Genomic DNA, 21,445 nt, shown 5'->3' on the forward strand with positions numbered 1-21,445 from the left:
TTTGGGGCTTTTTGGCTACGCAATTTGAAATGAGAGGAAAGAGAGATGATTTGCTTTATTTTTGCTCTCTTGAGAGAGAGAGGGAATTTTGCTTTTGAACTGGAAGCTTTTGGGGCTCTGCTTTTGGGCATCCCTTGTAATCTTTAAGTAAACGGTTTAGGGCTCACTCTGCAGAGCATCTGGACGCAGAGTCTGAGAGTGAAACCCTAACCGCTCTTTGTACTTTGACATTGATTTAGTACATAAAGAAATACCGAAAGGGGCACCAGTCTTTGAGGCCAATATCTCTAGGCACAGAACTCCGCCAGGCCAGTGCAAATCTATTGTGATCTGTGAATTTTTTTGAAGTGGTTATTTTGTGTTGTGGTGATTGATTCTTGACTTGGAGTGTCCAAGTCTGTTACAGTGGTATCAGAGCACGGCCAATTTCTCTTCTACGGGAAATCCGATCCCCAAATTTTTTATCCGCGGCACCTATGGCTTCACGCAAGGATCAGTCGACTCGCTCAACTTCTGGAGATGCGGGCAGGGATCACAACGAAGATTCCGGCAGAGAGTATGGCCCGCCTCGGCCTACTCAGGCGGAGCAACGAGAGATGGAGCGTCGTCAATTGATTGGCGATGCAACAAAGATGATGCTCAATTTTGCGAAGGACCCAAAATTTGCGAAGTATATGAGCAAGACTTCTTTTCAGGAAGTGCATGAGCAGTGGCAAAAAACCACTACACCACCCCCGAAACCCGCTCTCAAGAAACCTTCTGCTCACAAGAAATATTCAGAGAAGGAATTAGAAGAGGCGGTTGATGCACGGATTGCTCAGCTTTTTGACGCGCAAAGGAAAGCCAAAAAGCACAGCAAAAAGCAGAAGAAAGGCACTGACTTCCCGGGTTATTTGGGTCGTCAGTCGACATTTGACAAAGCAAAGAAACAGAAGAAGCGTGTTCACTTTGAAGGAGTACCCAGTTCTTCTTCTTCTTCTTCTTCTTACAGTTCTTCTAGCTCTTCAGATTCGAGCGAAGAAGACAGAAAAGGCAAAAAGCGAAGCAACAAACAACGCTTCAGAAAGGGAAAAGGCAAAGAAGGCTAAATCTAGCCTAGAGACTGACAGTTCTACTGAGGACTCTACAGACAGCTCAGATTCCGATGACGGAAACTTTTATGCGAACAAGAAGAATTTTTATAAAGCCAACCAGTATGACTTTCTGGAAGATAAAAAGCAAGAAAGTTCGAGAGTTTAAGGAAGGTGGACACTCAATCAAAATTGATACTTTTTTAGGATACTCAGATGCTTCAAAGGCTTTGTCTTTTATACAGCAGTTTGACATTGCTTTTGCGGGAGGACGCTATTCAGAGCACTCCAAGATTCGGAGAGCTGCCTCTTACTTTAAGGGGAATGCTCGCACTTGGTGGTCCACGCTTCTTTTAAAAAAGACTGGGCCAATTAAATGGCTGAAATTTAAGAAGCTTTTTATTTCTTCTTGGTTGACGCAAGAGTATGATATGAGCTGCTTGGAACCATCTTCGAATGACCAAGAAAGATACAATAAATGCTTACTGTGAAAGATTCTGGAGCTCTTTTCTACCCGCCTCTTCATTCAAGAAGATCTCGTTCATAGAACAGATTGAGCGGTTCACCTTGGGTCTACCTACAGAGATCCGAGATCACTGCTTGGAACAGAAGTCAGCTTCTATTCAGGAGTTGATGAGTCATGCGAAGCGGGGCTTTGCCATTCACTCTGGCAATCTGACCTACCCCACAGATGAGGCCATGACACAACGAGCCGAACAGACTTCTGGGAATGAAAGTAGAAAGAAAAAGAGCAATCCAAAGAAAAAGGATGCATGACCCATGCTTACTCCTCAGGAGCGAGCTCGATTCATCAAGGAGGGGAAGTGCTTTGGATGCGGGGAACATGGACATATCTCCGCAAAGTGCCCTTAAAAGGCACAGAAAGAACAGAATGATAAGGACGACGATAGGCCTGAGAGTTCGAGAGCAGCTGAGGAACGTGGACAAAAAGGCAAGATGAAAACACAACTGGTTCCAGATTCTGTGGGTATTGATCCCGACACCATGGACGAGAGTACACAACTTTGCCGAGCTTGGGGCAAAGTGAAAGATCAAGAAGCCTTGATCTTCTTTGATGGAGGAGCCAAGGCCAACTTCATTTCACCGGAATTGGTGGCGCGGCTCGACATCACTCCCGATCGGACGGGACCACTTGCGGAGGCAGTTCTAGCGGCACCCGGCAGTGACGTAGCCATTACACCTGTCATTGGCAAACTTCGGTTGCATTGTCAGGGGTATTTGAGGCATGAGGACTTGTTCATAATGCCTTTGGAGGGTTGTGATGTTCTCTTAGGGATTCCCTGGTACCACAAGAGCAACGCCGTGGTCAATTATCGGGCGAGGAAAGCGACTTTGACTACAGAGAAGGGCAGAACAATTGTACTTGATATAAAACTGAAGGGCGAGTCTGTCCCTATTGTATCGGCTTCGGCCATTTCAAAATTAATGAAATCCAGTCTGTTTGTTTACTCGATCTTTATGAAAGAATTGAGCGATAAGGATAGGACAAATATGTCTAAACTTGATAAAGAACGCCAAGATTTTCTCCACTCTCACGCCGATTGCTTCTCAAAAGGCCTACCAGGCGAGTTACCACTTGCTCGTCCTGAAGATCATACCATTGATCTGATACCTGGAAGCACACCACCGAACCGGCCACCTTACCGTGTGAGCCGAGCACAGAATGAAGAGATTATGAACCAAGTGAAAGACCTCTTGGAAAAGAGTCTTGTCCAGCCTAGTACTTCACCGTGTTGCTCTCCAGTGTTGTTGGTTTTGAAGAAGGACGGATCTTGGAGAATGTGCATCGATTATAGAGCTCTCAACAAAATCACCATCAAGAACAGATTTCCGATTCCTAGGATCGATGATATACTCGACAGGTTCCAGGGATCCTCGTGCTTTAGCAGGATTGATCTGAAGAGTGGGTATCATCAAACCCGAATCGCGCCGGGAGACGTTACAAGACAGCCTTTCGGACTACTTTTGGGTTATTTGAGTTTTTGGTGTTGCCTTTTGGCTTAACCAATGCTCCTGCGACATTTAACCGGATGATGGAGAGGATTTTTCGAGAGTACAAGCTATTTGTTGGCACTTTCTTTGACGACATCATTGTTTTCTCCAAGAATGAGGCAGAACACAGAAATCATCTGCTTCAGGTCTTTCAGGCATTACGAGATCACAAGTTAGTGATTAATGCAAAGAAAAGTGAATTTTTCCTACCAAAGATACACTTTTTGGGACACATTGTCTCAGCAGCAGGAGTGCAAATGGACCCGGCCAAGATAGAAACTATACATGATTGGCCCGATTTAAAGAATGTCCATGAAGTTAGAAGCTTCTTGGGATCGTGTTCGTACTACAGGCGGTTAATACGGAAGTTTGCAGAGGTTGCTTCCCCTTTGCATATCTTGACACAGAAAGGAGTCCCTTTCTCGTGGGGATCCACAAAGGTGACTGCCTTTCAGACATTGAAAGAGAAATTGACTACGGGACCAGTTTTGACTTTGCCGAATTTGTAGAAGTCATTTGAAGTATATTGTGATGCTTGTGGTCGTAGTCTGGGTGCAGTCTTAATGCAAGAAGGCGATGTCATTGCTTACGAGAGCCGATTGTCCTCAAGGCCGGAGATGATAGCACAAACTTATGAGAAAGAGCTTTAGGCGGTTATCCATGCTCTTACTCAATGGCGGCATTACCTACTCGGAGCGGATTTTACTGTCTTCACAGACCATCAGAGTTTGCGCTACTTCTTGTCACAGAAGCATCTTTCGGAAAAGCAGATGCGATGGGCGAACATCTTGTCACAGTTTCACTTCCAGATTGTCCATGTGCAGGGACAGAAGAATGTGGTGGCAGATGCTTTGTCTCGGAAGCCGTTGGTTCTGGCTATTTCCGCGATACATCATAGGAGCTTCGAGGATATGGTCGACCAGTATGCCACAGATACAGATTTTGCAGATATTTTCACACGGATACGGGATGGGGAGACAGTAGGAGGATACTCCATTCGGGAAGGCTACTTGATGAGAAAAACCATGTTGTGCGTTACACAGCCGTTGAGAGAAAAGGTTATGACTGAATGCCACTGTCCACCTTTTACGGGTCACCGCGGCATTGCTACCACCATGAAGGGGGTAGAGAGATACTTCTTTTGGCCGAGACTCAAAAAGGATGTGGAAGAGTTTGTGCGCAGTTGCTTAGTATGCCAGAAGGTCAAGTTTGACTATTGACAGGCATAAGGCACAGGGATTGTTACAGCCTTTACCCATACCCGCCCGCCCCTGGGAAAGTATTGCAATGGATTTCATTTTTGGTCTCCCAAGAACACAGAGTGGTCACAATGGTATCTGGACTGTCATTGACAGATTTAGCAAACAGGCTCATTTCATTCCAGTGAAGAAAACAGTCAAGCCGAATCACTTAGCGAGACTGTTTGCGGCCCAGATCTTCAGATTACATGGCATGCCTGAGACAATTGTCTCCGACAGAGACCCAGATTTACGAGTTTGTTTTGGAAGGCAATTTAGGAGAACATTGGCACGCGGTTGCAGTTCTCGTTATCGTTCCACCCGCAGACTGATGGGCAATCTGAGATTGCGAATTCAATGGTTCTAGATTTATTGAAGTCTTATATCTCGGATCAGAAGACTCAATGGGAAAAGTACCTACCTTTGGTGGAATTTGCCTACAATAACACGATACACTCTTCGACGGGGAAGGCGCCATTTGAGATTGTTGAAGGTGCTGCGAAGGTTCCACCCTTCCTAAGCACGAAAGATAAGATCTTTGAAGCGGATGAATATACGCGAGATTTGGATACGGCTATTGCCAAGGTTCGCGAGACTTTGCAAAAGTCTCAAGAATGACAGAAAAAGGCAGCGGATCGCCATCGTCGCGACTTGAAATTGAAGGAGGATGATTGGGTGCTCTTACATTTTAACAAGGCACGCCTAAGAAAGAAAAAGGGAAAGGAGAGGCTTTTTCCAAAGCTCGGTATGCGATACTACGGACCTTTCCAGATCACTGAAAAGATAAATGATGTCTCCTTCCGATTGAAACTGCTTGATACTTGGAGGATTCACAATGCATTCCATGTGAGTCTCTTGAAACCTTTTAAGCGTGATGTGCCTGATGATAAGAGCCTGATGAGCAACCCAAAGTGGAAGAAAACGAGGAGATCCTTGTTTCTGAACAAATTTTGGCACATAAGGATACGAAGAATAAAGGTAAAGTCCGAAGGCGGTTCTTGGTTAAGTTCAAGAACTATCCTACATTGGATGCGAAGTGAATGGAGGAGGAGGACCTAGCAAATACTCCTTAGATTGTGAAACTTTACCTCGATGCTTTTGGTTTACCATAGTCTACTCCAAATGGAACCCAGAATTCAGCTTGGCCGGAGATCTAGTGCAGTGGGATGCACAAGAGGGGAGTCCTCCGCTCCTTTGTCAACAAATGCCTTGATTTAGATACTAGAGTCATTGATGTTTCTTTGAGCTTCAGGGATACTGAAAGCTGACAGTATTCTGTTGTACGACTTTATGAAATGGAATTCCTGATTATGATACTGATTTGTTCTTGACTTCTTTTAAGTGCAGGAACTGATAGACGAAATGACTGCAGCATTTTGGTCTGATTGATCTCAAATAGACATGGTTGCAATAGGGGTTAGTCAATCGGACATCGATGAGGTCCCGATTGGACCTAGATGCGATTGCTAGCTACATTGCCGATAAATCATGGTCTAAGATCCGAATGAATGTTGAATGTCATGTGATGTCCTGTGATGTCTAGTGATGTCCTGTGATGTGACTATCGATTTGGTACATGTGCTAGATGTGTGTTCCTAGTACATACGTACTAACAGTCAGTGTCAGCTAAGACGGTTTATGGCTTCTGTCGGTTTTGCATGCGTTATCACGGTAGATTACAATGCTTTCAAGAGGGGGGTATGTCACAAAGTGATGACGTGGCTACCGACAACAGAAACCCTAATTTTTGCCAGAAACCCTAATTCTTGCAAACCCTAATTTCTGCCAAAAACCCTAATTTGCAAAAACCCTAATTGCTGGCTGAAACCCTAATGTGGCTGGAAACCATAACTTTGGCGCTGAAATGCCACGTGGCAGCTTTTTTCGGATTTTGCGGCGTGGAAAAAGAGGCCAGCAAGCGACGCAAGTTTTTGGGGCTTTTTGGCTACGCAATTTGAAATGAGAGAGAGAGAGAGAGAGAGAGAGAGAGATGATTTGCTTTATTTTTGCTCTCTTGAGAGAGAGAGGGAATTTTGCTTTTGAACTGGAAGCTTTTGAGGCTCTGCTTTTGGGCATCCCTTGTAATCTTTAAGTAAACGGTTTACATTGATTTAATACATAAAGAAATACCGAAAGGGGCGCCAGTCTTTGGGGCCAATATCTCTAGGCACGGAACTCCGCCGGGCCAGCACAAATCTATTGTGATCTGTAAATTGTTTTGAAGTGGTTATTTGGTGCTGTGGTGATTGATTCTTGACTTGGAGTGTCCAAGTCTGTTACAGATGCTACAGTTATTCATTCTTGGTTGCATCACTTTAATGCTTATTTTGTGACAACTAAGAAGACAGGGAATAGCAAGGTTTTGACATCAGCTATGTACCTTGCCGGTGATGCCATCAATTGGTACCACGCATGGCAAGAGGCACAGTTAGCCGCGCACTAGAGGAAGCCGACGAATTCACGTCCCTTTCCTTCAGTTGGGCTGATTTCCAAGACAAGCTCAAGGCGCGGTTTATGCCACTTCAGTACCTCGCACGATTGAAGGACGATTGGCGCGCTCTCAAGCAAAATGGTATGCCAGTGATGTCTTTCTCTAATCGTGTTTTGCAGCTAGGTACCCAATTACACAAGTCGGATGATGAGCGCAAGGAGGCATTCCTTTATGGATTGGACGAGTATATCAAGTACGATGTCAAGGTGCTCGATCCAATCGATCTCAACAAGGCGGTAGCGATTGCTCTCACACAGGAGATGAAGCACAACAAGGGAAAGCGTAAGGAGAACAAGACTTCCACAAGTACCTCTCAGACTTCTCAGAATCCTCAGAATGGTAAGAACGGTAACTCTTCTAACCAATCTTCCAACAGTCTCTCAGAAAAGAACTCTCAAAATGAACCTAAGGGTAAAGCTACCACAATTGCTAAACCTAAGCTCACTCTCGATGAAAAGGTAGCACAAGGAATTTTAGGAGGATACATCACGTCGGAAGAGCAAAGCACTTAGTCTAAGGAAGGTCATTGTTTTCATTGTCACATTAAGGGTCACATAAAAAGAACATGTCCCAAGCTTGACTCTAATGAATCTAAAGAATCCACAAAACCCACTTCCTCTGTCAATGCAATCAATGACAACACGAGTGTGCCCCAAGTTTCTCCTGACCCTCCCATTGATGAGTCTCTCATTAAATGTTATGGTCATATGACGGGGCAGCGTTTTATCATATTGTTTGACCCAGGCAGTATGCATGATGTGATTAGTCCCTCTCTTGTTGAGAGAGTCCCGCCTAGAGGTTAGTCATAAATCTCCTCTCAAGGTCTCTGGCTTCGCTCCCGGTATGGACTCTCTCATCACGAAAGAGTGCCTTGATGTGTTGTTTACAGTTCAACAACCTGCTTTCCATAGGAAAAAAAATTGTCTCTCCTCTCTCAGGATGTGGTATGATTTTGGGCATTCGATGGTTTGGTGAGCATAATCCCCTCATTGATTGGGCGGAAAATACGTTCACTTTCAATGCCAAAAGTGACTCTCCCATTGTCATTCTTGGAGAGCAAATTGTTCATTCTCCATCTCTCATTGCTAATGTGCATGCGAAGATTGAACGGATTCAGGAGAAGGAGACTCTCTCGGTCTCGTCTTCTCCAAAGCATGATACAAAGGATTGGCATGATGATAAGCATGATGATTTGACTGATAATGATGAGCATGATTGTCACCTGACACATCCAACCCAATGTGTTCGTGGACAAGCTACAGCATGACCGGGGTTCAAATCAGTCAAGACAGTCTACAATAGGAAGTGAGCTGGCACTTTTGTGAGTCTGTTCGCAGACCATGCATGTCCAGACACTTAGATTAGATGCATATCCTCTGGTTGCATGTAGCATGATTATCAGATTTCAGTCAGAACCCATCATGAGCATTTTATAGTGCATAGACCTATTTTCCCTATTTTTGACATTTTTCACTTATTGTTTTTGAGTGACTTTTGTTGGAAAGTAGGTAGGGCAATTTTGCTAAGTTTGTATATAAGCAAACCAGAGCTAGCACTTTCTGGCAGAAGAGGCAGCAGGAGCACTCGCTCAACGGGCAACTTCTCAACAGAACCCAAGAGGCCTAGCGTTTTTCATCTACAAGACCAGCCTTGGCTATTTGTGCACAGCAGATCAGCCCGGCGTCATCACGACATAGCAGATCAGCCTAGCGTTTTGCATTTGCAGAACATCCGGCGATAGCAGAACCATTTTCAGCCCTAGCGTTTTTTATTTGCAGATCAGCCCCAGCGTTTTGCAGATTCACCACGACGGAACACCAAGAAGCATCAGCGTTTTCAGTTTTCAGCCCTTAGACACCGCAGATCAAGTCCCTAACATCGCAGATCTCACCTTCCCGCAGCAGATCCTCGGCGCACGGTCAGTTTCCGCAAGGTTTACAATTTCCGCCCGGAAAACGCAGATTTCAGCATTTGCGTTTTCAGCGCGTCGTCGTTGCATCGTCGTCATCGCCGTCGTCACCGACATAGAGTCAGAATTCAGCAGATAAAGATTTGCAGATTTCAGCCATTAGCATTTTCAAATTTCAGCCGTCTCGTCATCGTCCTCGTCGTTGTCAACATCATCGGCAAGTCCAAGCATTGTAGAGATTTGTGCAAACATAAGTAGACCGCTCTCGCCATAGAGAGTGGGGCCTTCGGAGGAGGGTTTTACAACGTCTCTGGTGTCATATTCTCTTCTCTATCTCTCAGTCTCATGCACTTCATTCACAGTGGTTATCCACTTTGTTTGTGATCACTTGCACTCTCTCATTAAAGGAACGGAAGGCTCTCCCTTCTGTAAGTCAAAGGAACCCTTGAGCACAGTTCGGAGCACTCATCTTGAACAAAGTTAAACATTCATTCCGTTGCACCTTACATTGGTATCAAAGCTTTGGTAGTGTTCTGTATCATTCAAGGAAAGAACCACAAGAATCACAAGAATGTTTTTGCTTGCTGCAATTGCACGTAACCCAAGACCTCTTGGGCGTGTCGATTCCTAATCGTGCTTTTGAAGAGTGACAAAAAAACCAGGAAAGAAGGGCTTGTCCAGCCTCCCCTTGTGCCTCTTTTCACTCATGGAGAGCGGACCGTGCACTTAGTGGGCGGCCAATCGACGTGAGGTGGGAAAAAGCAACCTTGGTGTGAGCACAAGGCCGCCAAGGGATGCGCCCGCGGAAAAGAGCAGAACTCGGGTGAAGAGAAGATCCTTCTCGAACACAGATTGCAAGCTGAAGAAGAACCCAAGAACCTCAAGAACCTCAAGACCCGCAAGAACCTCAAGAACTCGAGAACCCCAAAAACCAAGACCCGCAAGAACCCAAGTTCCTCGTGAACATAAGAACCCAAGACCACAAGAATCCACGACTTCAGTGGATGGTCATCACTCGAAGCGGAATGGATACTTCGCTTGGAGGTGATGAGCATGAGAGAGGCGAAGAAGAATTTTCCCCACCAGGAGGTTTTTCTGACCCTCCCCCATCCCCATCTACGCCAAGGATTGCACTAACTCCTATGGAGGAGTTGAAGCAGTTGTTTATGGAAAGAAAGTTAGTACGCGAAGAAAGAGAAGCAGAAAGAAAGGCCTACGAAGAAACAATGGCAGCCATAGATCGTGACTACGAAGAAAGCATGGCAGCCATAGAGCGTAAGTACGACTTGGAAGCCAAAGAAAGTCAAGCCAAATTGGATCGTGAGAACAACGAAAGACAAGAAACATTTGATCGCCAGACCAAAGCAAGACAAGAACAGAGCGACCAACACATAAAAGAGTTCTTGCAACTCTTTTCTATTGTGCAGGCGCAGTTTGCACAGATTCGGGAAAAGGAGACTCTCTCAGTCTCTTCTTCTCGAAAGCAAGACACACAGGATTTGCATGATGATAAGCATGATGAATTGCCTAATAATGATGAGCATGATGATTTGAATGACAATGACAAGCATGATGATTTGCATGATGATCAAGATGTGATTCTTTACGAGCATGATAATTTGCATGATCAAGATGTGAATTCTCACAAGCATGATGAATTGCAGGAAGAAGATGTGATTGTTCACAAGGATGATGGTTTAGTTGATACTGTTTCTAGTGAAGCTAACCTCATTGAAGATTCGATCAATCACGAAGAACCGATCTTGGCTCTCGAGTCAAGGTCCAAAGAACCCCCTCAAGAAGAACCAATCTTGGCTCTCAAGCCTAGGTCCAAAGAACCCCCTCAGAAAGAACTGATCTTGACTCTCGAGCCTAGGTCCAAAGAACCCTCACAAGAAGTACTATGTGTTCGAATGATTAATCAGCACGCATTGTCCGAGTGTTTCATTCGTGATCGTTTCCTGTATTTTCGTCAGCGTCTTTATGTGATCCCTTTTCCTAGGCATGACATATTGTACGTTGAGCACGTTTCACTCATGAATGAGCACGGATGTATGCGGATTGTTCATGAAAAGCTGAAAAGTATGCATTCAAGGAAGTCACATTCCATGTCTCTTCCTTGGCATGACACATTTGTAGAAAGGGCACATGAAAGTATGAGCACCAAGCATGGGCATTTCTGTTGTGAATTGCCACAGTTGATTGATTTAGATCCGGAGAGAAAGATTCGATCTCATTGTTTGCGTGTGTGTGGTGAACCGTTTGGCACTCCATCTATTTGTTCATCTACATTGCATGCACGGTCTTTGAGGAAGACAACATTTTTTCCAGTCACTTTACATGGAATGGGTATGTTCATGTTTTTGTGTTGAAAGTGGTTTCAAGAATTTTCAGCCATGGAGATTCTTGAAGAAGAAAGAAGCATGACACTAGACAAAGTTGAAGCATCGAAGGAGCCATAGAAGACTTTGTGTCACTTTCGGCGCGGCCCAAAGAAGCAAGCGTTGCAGCGTTTTATCATATTGTTTGACCTAGGCAGTATGCATGATGTGATTAGTCCCTCTCTTGTTGAGAGAGTCCCGCCTAGAGGTTAGTCAGAAATCTCCTCTCAAGGTCTCTGGCTTCGCTCCCGGTATGGACTCTCTCATCACGAAAGAGTGCCTTGATGTGTTGTTTACAGTTCAACAACCTGCTTTCCATAGGAAAAAAAAATTGTCTCTCCTCTCTCAGGATGTGGTATGATTTTGGGCATTCGATGGTTTGGTGAGCATAATCCCCTCATTGATTGGGCGGAAAATACGTTCACTTTCAATGCCAAAAGTGACTCTCCCATTGTCATTCTTGGAGAGCAAATTGTTCATTCTCCATCTCTCATTGCTAATGTGCATGCGAAGATTGAACGGATTCAGGAGAAGGAGACTCTCTCGGTCTCGTCTTCTCCAAAGCATGATACAAAGGATTGGCATGATGATAAGCATGATGATTTGACTGATAATGATGAGCATGATTGTCACCTGACACATCCAACCCAATGTGTTCGTGGACAAGCTACAGCATGACCAGGGTTCAAATCAGTCAAGACAGTCTACAATAGGAAGTGAGCTGGCACTTTTGTGAGTCTGTTCGCAGACCATGCATGTCCAGACACTTAGATTAGATGCATATCCTCTGGTTGCATGTAGCATGATTATCAGATTTCAGTCAGAACCCATCAGGAGCATTTTATAGTGCATAGACCTATTTTCCCTATTTTTGACATTTTTCACTTATTGTTTTTGAGTGACTTTTGTTGGAAAGTAGGTAGGGCAATTTTGCTAAGTTTGTATATAAGCAAACCAGAGCTAGCACTTTCTGGCAGAAGAGGCAGCAGGAGCACTCGCTCAACGGGCAACTTCTCAACAGAACCCAAGAGGCCTAGCGTTTTTCATCTACAAGACAAGCCTTGGCGATTTGTGCACAACAGATCAGCCCGGTGTCATCACGACGCAGCAGATCAGCCTAGCATTTTGCATTTGCAGAACATCCGGCGACAGTAGAACCATTTTCAGCCCTAGCGTTTTTTATTTGCAGATCAGCCCCAGCGTTTTGCAAATTCACCGCGACGAAACACCAAGAAGCATCAGCGTTTTCAGTTTTCAGCCCTTAGACACTGCAGATCATGTCCCGAACCTCGCAGATCTCACCTTCCCGCAGTAAATTCTCGCCGCACGGTGAGTTTCCGCAAGGTTTACAGTTTCAGCCCGAAAAACGGAGATTTCAGCATTTGCGTTTTCAGCGCATCGTCGTTGCATTGTCGTCATCGCCGTCGTGACCGACATAGAGTTAGAATTCAACAGATAAAGACTTGCAGATTTCAGCCATCTCGTCGTCGTCCTCATCGTCGTCGACATCATCGGTAAGTCTAAGCATTGTAGAGATTTGTGCAATCATAAGTAGACCGCTCTCGCCATAGAGAATGGGGCCTTCGGAGGAGGGTTTTACAACGTCTCTGGTGTCGTATTCTCTTCTCTATCAGTCTCATGCACTTCATTCACAGTGTTTATCCACTTTGTTTGTGATCACTTGTACTCTCTCATTAAAGGAACAGAAGGCTCTCCCATCCGTAAGTAAAAGGAACCCTTGAGCACAGTTCGGAGCACTCATCTTGAGCAAAGTTCAACATTCATTCCGCTACACCTTACAATGATGATTTGGATGACAATGACAAGCATGATGATTTGCATGATCACGATGTGATTTCTCACAAGCATGATGATTTGCATGAAGATGACGTGATTGTTCACAAGGATTTTGAGTTACTTGATGCTTTTTCTAGCGAAGCTAACCTCGTTGCAGATTCGATCAATCACGAAGGATCGATCTTGGCTCTCGAGCCTAGGTCCAAAGAACCCTCATAGGAAGTATTATGTGTTCGCACGATTAGTACGCACGCATTGTTCAAGTGTTTCATTCGTGATCGTTTCCTGTATTTTTGTCAACGTCTTTATGTGATCCCTTTTCCTAGGCATGACATATTGTACGTTGAGCACGTTTCACTCATGAATGAGCACAGACGTATGCGGATTGTTCATGAAAAACTGAAAAGTATGCATTCAAGGAAGTCACATTCCATGTCTCTTCCTTGGCATGACACAATTGTAGAAAGAGCACATGAAAGTATAAGCATCAAGCATGGGCATTTCCGTTGTGAATTGCCACAGTTGATTGAATTAGATCAAAAGAGAAAGATTCGATCTCATTGTTTGCGTGTGTGTGGTGGTCAACGGTTTGGCACTCCGTCTCTTTGTTCATCTACATTGCATGCTCGGTCTTTGAGGAAGACAAGATTTTTTCCAGTCACTTTACATGGAATAGGTATGTTCATGGTTTTGTGTTGGAAGTGATTTCAAGAATTTTCAGCCATGGAGATTCTTGAAGAAGAAAGAAGCATGACTCTAGACGAAGTTGAAGCATCGAAATCCCAAAAGACTGAGTCGCTTTTAGCGCGGCCCAAAGAAGCAAGCGTTGCTGACCTTTATGAAGTTCAAGTACCGCATGACCCACACATCAGAGTGGGCCGGCGAAGAGTCCCTTCCAAGATTCCGGATGCTATTGGCGATCTCCCTCGACGCCATACAGTTCGGTACCAGTACCTCACTTTGAAAATGAGGGGATGTCACGTGACACATCCAACCCTATGTGTCCGTGGACAAGCTACAGCATGATAAGGGTTCCGTCAGTCCAGTCAGTCTAGATTTAGCAAGTGTTCTGGCACTTTTGTGAGTTTGTTCGCAGATCGTGCATGCCGAGGCACTTAGTGTAGATGCATATCCTCTAGTTGTACACAGCATGATCATAAGCATTCCCATCAGAATCCATCAAAATCCTTCAGGAAAATTTTCCAGTGCATTTAACCTATTTTCCCTATTTTTGACATTTTTCACTTATTAATTTAAGTGACTTTTATTGAAAAGTAGGTAGGGCAAATTGAGTAAGTTTGTATATAAGCAAACCAAGGCTAGCACTAATTGACAGAAGAGGAAGGAGAACACAGGCAGCAGGTTCCCCCGCCCTCTCTCTCAGTAAGACTTCCCCCTTGATGCCGTTTCCCTCCAAGCAAGATCCTCAACATCCTAGCGTTTTTCATCAAGTCATCCTCGCCATGAAGACCCCAGCCACCTGGCGTTTTCAGCCATAGCCATGTCGCCAAGACTCCCTGCATCAGCGTTTTTTCATCAAGAAGTCTCATCGCCATATTACTCCCCTTGCTGGCGTTTTTCAACAGACCCCGATCGCCCACATCCCCACATGTTCAGCAGTGCACAGCATCAAAATATCAGCGTTTTTGCCAGCTTAAACCAGCGTTTTCAGCCGGCAAAATTCAGCCCTAACCAACGTTTTTGTTCCCAGCAAATTTCAGCCCATTAGCGTTTTTGAGACGACAGGAAAGCAACATCAATTTTCAGCGTTAGCTTCGATCTCGTCACCCCCATCGTCGACCTCGACATAGCCTAGACTTGCATCAGTTTCATGCATCCACTTTGTACCAGTTTGTGCAATCAATAGTAGACCACTCTCACCAACGAGAGTGGGACCTTCGGAGGAGGGTTTTACGTCTCTGGTGTCGTATTCTCCTCTCCTATCTCTCAGTCTCATACACTTTCACGCACAGTATCCATTCACTTTGTTTGTGTTCAATGCACTCTCTCATTAAGAAAGGCTCTCCCTTCCATAAGAACAAAAGGAACCTTGAGCACAGTTCGGAGCACTCATCTTGAGAAGAATACAACATTCATTCCGTTGCACCTCACACTGCCGATTGCCGTGATTAATGGGAATGGTCAATGCACGACCATTCCATTTCCCAAAAAGTAAACTAGCCAAAAAAACGGGTAAAACTAGTAATAACAACTAGTGCAGTCAAAGTCACTTCGTGATGACACAATCTCCAGCCTTGTCAATGCCTCCTCAATTATTGGCACTGCCTGCTTGCAAGTAGTGATATAAGCTCCTCAATTATTGGCATTGCTTGCTTGGAAGTAGTGATATAAGTGTGGTGCTACCAAATTGTGTACACATTTTTTAGGCATTCTTTTAGGCTTTTAGGCTATTTTTTAAGTTCATTAATAAAAATAGTGTATCTTTTTCTCTATCTCTCTCTCATCTACACTAGTCAAGAGATCGCTCTCTCTCTGGATTGTTTCCTACGACGTTGAAACTCTCTTCTTCTTCTTCTCTCTCTCTCTCTCTCTCTCTCTCTCTCTCTATTGTTTCCTACGACGTTGAAACTCTCTTCTTCTTCTTCTCTCTCTCTCTCTCTCTCTCTCTCTCTCTCTCTCTCTCAAAATCAACGCAGTCAAGAGCAACGTTCTCCAAGTCCAAGCTGCAACCTCTCTCTCTCTCTCTCTCTCTCTCTCTCTCTCTCTATTGTTTCCTACGACGTTGAAACTCTCTTCTTCTTCTTCTTCTTCTTCTTCTTCTTCTTCTCTCTCTCTCTCTCTCTCTCCCTCTCTCTCAACGCAGTCAAGAGCAACGTTCTCCAAGTCCAAGCTGCAGCCTCTCTCTCTCTCTCTCTCTCTCTCTCTCAATCAACGCAGTCAAGAGCAACGTTCTCCAAGTCCAAGCTGCAGCCTCTCTCTCTCTCTCTCTCTCTCTCTCTCTCTCTCTCGCACTACCGCCGTCTGCGCGTTAGTGTCAGCTTGTTTATATATTCCAGAAAGCCGATATAAGCAGGCTGCAGACACATGTGATCCTTTGCACCTTCGCCCCTTAATCATTTGGGTAGGAAGAATGGAAGAATGCTCAGGTGCATGGTCCTGAAATTACCTCGTCATGCAATCTCCACCGTAGTTTTGATGGGCGTGATAGCCACCTCAAATTGAAGCCGTAAGTAAAATTAGTGGTTAAAAAATGTGTGCGTTTGTGTTAAAGAAGGGGGAAACAAAAGATTCACTTTTTTTCTTTTTTCTGTTTTTTTTGGTCTTTTTTTTTTTGGGGGTAAAGAGGAGGGGGGGGGGGGCTTACTCTGCGTTCACGGGTAGCGATGCTGAGAGCGATATCTGCAACGGTGATGGTGGCCTACAGTACAGCAAATTGTTGCTCTCGCTCTGCCAAATGCAGCGATTTCCAGCAAATATAGGTGTAACCCACACTAAAGCTCGGTGCAGGTGTGCACGATTCTTCTGTTGGAGCTCTATGAAGAGCGAGGCATGCTTAGGCATCGAAGGGGAAGAGAGAGAACAGAAGGTTCATTGCAGAAGGTCGCAGGACAAAATGGCAAAGTTTATACGACGGGCCAGGTGATACCGATTTTGAGAATTATTTATTTAGGGCACCCACATCTTATGTTATTTGTTTTAGCAAGAATCTGCCAAGATCCTTTGGTTTTAAATTTGGAGGTGACAGTTCTCTCTCTCTCTCTCTCTCTCTCTCTCTCTCTCTCTCTCTGTGCCCTATGGCCCCTGCTCTCTCCCTTTTCGTTTGTCGATGAGGTTGAAAGCAAATCGCACCTCTCGCTCTCTCTCTCTCTCTCTCCAACTGTTCTAGCGACCACTGTGCTACACTTGGCGCAGCAAGCCTCTCCCTCTCTTATGCTGTGTGCAGGCTCTCTCCTCCGCCCTGCAATTGTTGCTTGGCTGCTCTGTGGTCGTCGCACCCTCATGTCGAACAGCGGCGGTGTTTGCGCGGTAGGGGTGTGCGCATCTGAAAGGAGGCTTTAAATGCCACGTTACTGGCTTTTTTAAATTGGGAAAATTACCAAAATACCCCTCAAATTTCAAAAATTCCCAAAATGCCCTCCATATTTTGTCACAAATTCCCAAAATGCTCTTCAAATTTTCCAAAATTCCCAAAATACCCTTGGTTGTGAGAGAGTAAATTTCTCCAAAGATAATTTTTTTTTGTAGCTTTTCATAAGAAGACTGATTGTCTATCAATACAAGATACTAAGACGAGAATTTGAGCTGGTTATGTAGGCTTTCGAGATGAATTGCTTCATTATTTCTAGACGTAAATGATTTTTTTTGGAACGTAAATTGTGACAAATTACATGCTAACCATTCAAAAACGGATCTCAATTGTCAAAAAAGAATAAAGATTAGAGAATCGTGAACAATTGAACCAAAATAAAGATTAGAGAATCGTGAACAATTGCACCAAAATAAGATTTGGGGGGTATTTCGGAAATTTTCACAAATTAGAGAGGTATTTTAATAAATTTTACTAACCTACATATTTACTACACATTGGCACACTATACTATTGGCTTTACAAAAATTAAAAGATATTTCATTAAAAGGTGCTCTTAATTCAAAGATTCCACTCAAAAACAAGAAAAACGATGCAGTAATCTATAGCACGTAGTAACGACAAGCAATGACGAAGTACATAGATTTGCAACAATATTACCTAAGAAAGATGAATACAACATTGGGGGAGAGAGAGAGGGAGGTAAATGCTAAAGAGAACTTAGAAGAAAACGTTAAAGGAAAAATGAAAGAGCAGAGAAACACCTGTTTATATGGACACCAAGGTCTTTCGACTTTCCACCTTCATCCGTCTTTTCATTTCCTAAGCTCACCCTTCACTTGTGCACTTAATATGTTCTGAAAGAATTTTTATTTTTCTGAGATTGGGGAGACCTAATGGCTTTATTTACAAGAAATCCCATTAGTAAAAGGGATTCGACTTGGATATTCCTTCCCCTCCCTTTCCACATCAGCTGTTGGTTGCATCCTTTTCCACTGCTCTCGCGCTGCCTTTGGTAGGTTTAGAGAGAGAGAGAGAGAGAGAGAGAGAGACAAAGGCATCGCACACAGAGACTTTCCCTTTCCAAGTCGTTGTCCCATCAGCTGTTGCTACCCCCGTCTCATAAACCCATTTAACTACTCTCCTTGTCAACTCAACTTGCCATGCTTAGCCTGTTGCACTCCTCACACACATCCTCTTACTTCCCCTTGTACCCACCCTTCCTCTGCATCATGCCAACGGGTGGTAACCATCCACACCTGCAAGAACAACGCGAGAGAGAGAGAGAGAGAGCATACCCTACCCCACCCCACTTTCCACGCTTCTCCTTTCCTGTGTCTGTACGCATCACTAGTTTCTAGCACGCTTCCCTTCCTTCGTCTCCCTACGGAGCTTGAGAGACAGGATTGACCATACATATGAGAGGGTGAGGTCGGCAGGGCACTACCCACCACCTCCGGACAGATTTTGAGAGAGAGAGAGAGAGAGAGCCAGCCACATGCCCGATCTTTGCTTCCACCGGCTACCCACCCTTAATCCCCTTTCTATTTCACAGGAGCATCGGTTGTACTTTCGGCACTTTCCTAAATTCCATTAAATTTGTCTTTTTCAAAATCGACCAGACATACTAACTTCATCGTTGGGCAGTTGATTAAGAATTTGTGAGACATGCCATTAGACAACACACGATGAAGTTACTAAATATGTAGGTTAGTAAATATTTTGAAGGTGGACAAAACATTGCCGTTGCCACAGGGTATCTCTTTAGATACCCTCTCAAAAGATAAAGGGAGTGAAAAGAAAAGGCGAAATCGTCAGGTGGTAGGGAAGGCAGGCGGGGGGGGGCGTGTGTTCGAGGGCAACTGTGACAAGTGGATGTAACATTTAATGGTCTAGTAACTTGTGTGTAGCGGAAAATAGCATGAACATAGTGAGCATTTCATTAGAATAGATTCCTAATGAGACTAACAAGAGTGCTTGGGTGGAGAGAGCAACTAAAAGTATAACCCCTAGTTAGATAGTATGAACAATACTTCAAAAGAGAGAGAAATTAAGCAATTGACAACAGCTGAGGACCAGATTTGCATGGAGCCGGTCCCCCCTCCAAAAGGCTTTGTATTATGGTTTCTCTCATCAAGAGAGACATTTTACAATACAATTCTTTGTGTTCCTTCAATACTAGCTAGTGCAATGAAGATGGAAACTTCATGCACTAAGCAAAACACTTATCAAACACAACATCAATTCCCTCACGGTCTCAGACCCAAGACCTCACACACCTTCGAAGATGGTGAGAGCTAGCGGGGTATGAGAGTAGATTGAGAGGAAGAAGGAGTATTCTTACGAGAAAGATGTACATCTCCTCACATAATCACTCATATTAGCATAGCTTAGCTTAGTGATTAGCATGGTAGAGGAAATGAGCATGCATTGAAGCTTGGCTTTTGGTTGGATTTGCATCACAAAGCCAAGAGTTGTTGGTGTAGGCTTTTCATCTTGAAAGTAGCATTCAAATCAGCCTTAAATTTAGCAATATGTCTCTCATTTGGTCCAGTGATCAGCAAATCATCTACATAAAGAACCACAATGAGAAGTACATCACCCTCACGCTTTACATACAATGTGCTTTCTGTTGGACTGTTACGAAAGCCTTGTTTGACCAAATGAGTGTCAACTTTCTCACACCAAGCACGAGGAGATTGCTTCAACCCATACAAAGCCTTGTTACATTGGCACACTTTGTCCTCTTGTCCTTTCTTGACAAAACCGCAAGGCTGCATTACATAAACTTCCTCAAATATGTCACCATTCAAGAAAGCAGTAACAATGTCAAATTGATGTACATCCCAACCAAAATGAGCTGCCAATGCACATAGAAAACACACAATAGTCATACGACAAGTGGGAGGCAAAGGTCTCTTCATAATCTATGCCTTTTTGCCGTGCATAACCCTTTGCAACAAGTTGAGCCTTATGGCGATCGATCTCACCATCCGGCTTGCGTTTCAACTTGTAAACCCACTTCGTACCAATGGCCTTTTTGCCAGGAGGCAAATCACATAAAGTCAATGTGTCATTTTTTATAAGTGCATCATATTCTGATTGCATGGCAGCCATCCAATTTTTTGAATTCTATGCTTCATCAAAAGACAGAGGCTCCTCAACATCATGTAAGCTAGACACAGCCAAAGCATAACAATCTGATGCATAAGATGCATGGCGAGAGCTTGAACGAGTACGACTAGACAAAGGTGCATCCAATTTACTATCACGCAAAGTGTGCACCAACCATTTTGGCATACCTCTAGCCTGCTCATTTTCAGCCCTTTCCTCATCTACATCATGTACATCTGCATTAGTTAATAGGCTGATCTGTAACATTTTCAGAAACCCCCATAGGCTGTACATTTGCCTCATTGGAACTTACATTCGTATTTCCACCACTGAAAAGAGGCAACAAAGTGTCATAAATGTCCTGTGAGCTTACATTACTGTCTCTAGTACATGACAGCAAGGGCTGAACAGAATCTTCCACAAACACTACATCCTGTGAAACCAGAATACGTTTTGTTTGCGGATGATACAACCTGTAACCTTTGCTTTCAACACTATAACCAACAAAAATACATTTGACAGCCTTATCATCAAATTTTCTGTGCTGTGTTTGTGGCACCAAAGCATATGCCAAACAGCCAAAAACACGCATGTGCTCAATAGAAGGCTTTCTATCATGCCATGCTTCATATGGAGGATACCTGTTTAGTACATAAGTGGCACACATGATGGCCTCAAGCCAAAAAGAATGCCGCAAAGGTTGACTTTGGACCATACATCGTGCCATTTCCGTCAGTGACCTGTTTTTCCTCTCAGCAACACCATTTTGCTGAGGTGTATAAGGCACTGTACATTGGTGTTTTATCCCACGACTAGTCAGAAATGCATTAAATTCATGAGACATATACTCCCCCCCTCGATCGGAACGGAGGGTGCCCATAGTACATTTCGAGACATTTTCAGCCATAGCCAGAAATTGTTTCAAGCACATAAAAACTTCGAACTTCGCTTTAAGCGGAAATACCCATGCATGCCTGGAGTAGTCATCAATGAAAGTCACGAAGTACAGGTAATTGCCCAAGGACGGAGTTTGCATGGGCCCACAAACATCACTATGCACAAGCTGCAACCTGCATGTGGCCTGGACTGAACCATCCTTTGGAAACGTAGAACGCTGCATCTTACCCAAAATACAGCCTTCACAAACATGTTTGACAGGTGCTTCAAGAGCTCGCAAAGAAGCAACCATACCAGATTTTTGCAAACGCAGCAAACTGGCAAAATTCAGATGACCAAAACGTGCATGCCAAAGTTTTGCATGTGAAATAGCCCTTGAATCTGCAACTGCATTTGCAAAATTTTTTCCACACTTGTTATACAAAGTGAGCTTATACAGCCCATGGCACAAAAGCCCAGATGCAACGATTTCATCACCAAAACTAAG

General features: G+C 44.1%; 1 protein-coding gene across 3 annotated transcripts in view; it reads right to left on the minus strand.

The window, feature by feature from the left end:
- The window catches only part of LOC147418926 (uncharacterized), a 116,219-nt gene extending 99,729 nt beyond the window's left edge, over positions 1 to 16,490 (minus strand). For all 3 annotated transcript variants that reach the window (XR_015187133.1, XR_015187132.1, XM_086505640.1), the window contains exon 1: positions 16,225 to 16,490. The gene's annotated coding sequence lies outside the window, so the exon portion shown is untranslated. The remainder of the gene's footprint in view (positions 1 to 16,224) is intronic.
- Between the last annotated feature and the right edge of the window lie 4,955 nt (positions 16,491 to 21,445).

The sequence above is a fragment of the Adiantum capillus-veneris genome, chromosome 29 (genome assembly GCF_014529385.1).
Source record: "Adiantum capillus-veneris isolate H3 chromosome 29, ASM1452938v2, whole genome shotgun sequence".
Lineage (NCBI taxonomy): Eukaryota > Viridiplantae > Streptophyta > Polypodiopsida > Polypodiales > Pteridaceae > Adiantum > Adiantum capillus-veneris.